This window comes from Microchirus variegatus (assembly GCF_963457635.1).
Source record: "Microchirus variegatus genome assembly, chromosome: 7".
NCBI classification, from domain to species: domain Eukaryota; kingdom Metazoa; phylum Chordata; class Actinopteri; order Pleuronectiformes; family Soleidae; genus Microchirus; species Microchirus variegatus.
In genome coordinates, this window is record NC_139808.1 from 5200035 (window position 1) to 5203014 (window position 2980).

Below are 2980 nucleotides of genomic sequence, written 5' to 3' on the forward strand. Positions count from 1 at the left end.
AATCAGACCATTGTTAAAAGTAGTTGCCACATTTGTCTTTATCTGTTCCCACTTGGTTTTCTTTTTTGGGTCATGATTAACATGTCCAAGTGCTGAATAATAACCTAAAAACCTGGGATTGGAACTTGCTCTAATAACCTAATTTGACACAATGAGGCATTCTGTGTCTAAGAGGGGATTGTGTGCGATACCCAGCTTTTCTATATCTTTCAATCTGTTGGTTAAATACAGCAAATCCTAATACTTATTTAGGTATTACTATTATTAGTATCAGCATTTTTTTTAATATCCATTTGTTTTTGAACAGTTAAGACACGTGAAAAGAAACTAGCAGTGTCAGAAGAGTCCTTCCTGTCTGTGGGCGGACAGGAAGAACTGACAGGTTATATGAAAGCTCATTGTTCTGTTTGACCTGGGGTTTGTTGCAATTCATGACTGATGTAGCCATGGAGTGAAGTTTTGAGCCAAACAAAGAAATAAATGATAACTTTTATGTTTCAGGGCTCTGCAGCTTTTTAAGAATGACTCACAGATGCTGCAGTCATATGTCAGCAGAGCTTCACCTCATTCATTGTTTGAAGCAAAGAAAAAGCAGACTACATTAGCCGTTGCAGCCTGTAACTAAACTGTTTCAAGTCAGGGAAAAACAAATGACAAGATGGAGAGGATATGACCCAAACTATGGTTGAACATAAGAACTCAGTGCGGTTTCCTGCTTGCGCGCTCACCTCGTACCTCTGTCACTCACAGAGGAATGTATTTGTGCACTAAAAGTTATGCAACGTCAGCTCATTAACACAAAAAAACATGTTTCCTTCATTTATTCTTATGTTTTTATTAGAATAAATTCCTTGTCATATATTTAAGATTAGCTAAGATTAGATTAAACTGGAAAAACAAGCTCAAATAAATCAGCATACACTTACTTGTCCAACAAGATATTTCTGGCACACCCTAAACAACTGTTTGTGTGAGGAGGCTCATGAGTCGACCCAGACCATTATATAGGTCCATCTTATCTGGCCTTGTGGTCTTAACAAAAACGTTGGGATCCCACTGGAGGAGCTGGAAAGCATTGCCCATATATTTCCATTCAAAAAGTCTTCTTTTTGAAACCAGCAGAGTCGCCCTCTGGTGGCGAGCCCAAATATACTCACCCCCTGATTGACTTCACCAAGGAAACCGGGCAAGACTGTATCTGTGGGTGCAGGACAGTGGATGGTGGGAAGAGAAGCTGGTGCTGATTTGAACATCATGGCATGGCCTTTATCATTAACAATTTATTAGAAAATAATAACATGCTGCCTTGCACTGAGAGGTTTTATCTAGCTCGTGTGGCTCCTGTCAACTGTTAAACAAACACTGGAAATGCTTGCGTATGCCTCGCAGTGATCTTCCTGCTAGTGTTAGTGAGCCAGCCAGGCACACAGGCAGAGGCAGACCCCCCTCCTGACCAGGCCATATGCTGGTCAGAAGGGGTTTTACTGTAATTCTCTGTAGCTGTGTGGGTCACAGATTCTCTCCTTTGCCTTAATAACAGTGGGATTATCAAGGTTCAGCCAGCTAATGCAGCCCTCGCTTCCAATGTCATTGCGTGGCCCACAGCTTTTTTTTTATTCTAGTATCATATACTCATAAACTATATAGTGTTTTTGCACTGTTTGATATGCCAAAGGCATCCATCCTCTTTTTTTCCACAGTGTCTAATTCCTGCCTGTCTGTATACCAGCCTCCGCGATGACATGGATGTTTATATTAATTCTCTGGAATCGCTCATGTTTGCTGCATGTCCTCTAATCACTAGACTAAGTTGGGTTGGGCTTGAGTGTGACTGAAGCTGACTCGCTAGGTTCCTCAGATGTTTTGCATTCTGTGTATATGCTTGCGTGTATTTATAAGTGTGTGTATGTGTGAGTATGTGGGTGCACATGCTGTCTATAGCAATATTACTATATGTCAGGTCTTAGCTACGTAGTGCCGGCTAAGGTAGAGAGAGACGGAAAAGGTTTTGTCTTAGTTATAGTGCACTTACAACTGTAAACACAGGTTATGTTGTTACTCATATGTTTCCTAGTATTACTACGATATAAGAACAAGAGTAATATTGTCTACTGCAGCTGTGTTCAAATTACTGCAATGGCATTTCCCATTAGTGCAGTAACACAAATTTAAGGGAAGTTTAAGGGGATTTAATGTTAAAAAGTGAAGGTCAACAGTCCAAAAACCAAAACTATTCAGTTTTCAGTTGTGCAAAATGGAAAAAGAGAACAAATCCTCCAATTTTAGGAGCTGAATCCAATGTAATATTATTATTATCCTCCACGAAACAAAACAAACCACTCTAACAGTCACATTAAATCTAGAGTGTCCAATTATCCTCTGCATGTTTTTTGACTGTGGGAGGAAAGTGGAAGACCTGGAGAACCGGATCATGGTGTCTTCCCCAACCGTACCGCACCGTATGACCGTATTATTATTATGACTTCACCCCACGGAGTGGGAGTAAAGTATTGTTTTTAGTTACGCTGTGTGTCTGTTTGTTTGTTTCTTTGTTTGTTTGTTTGTGTTTCCACGCTTGCACTTGCCAATATGTCCAACAGAGGCTTGTTGTGTGAATGGGGTGAAGTCTGCCATCTCTGATTGTTGTTATTGTTATTTTTATTATTTAAGCAAGGGAGGCTAAAAGCTAAATTGTTTTCATACAGGATAGGTCTCTGACTTTTTCACTAGATTAATCCAAACAACCACATACAATTCATGATTCATGGTCTCTTTGTTTGAACCGGCAATTTTCAATTGTTCCTTGACAGCTCACTAATCTCTTTCCCTCCCGCTCTGTCTCTTTCTGTCTCTCTGTGTCCATTTCCCCCCTCCGTGATTCTTTCAGATAATGGCACTGATCCGGCTTCAGTCTCAGTTGTCCAAGTATCTCCATTATCAGACATTCAGAAGAGTTGAGTAAAGGACTGCATTGTCAGCC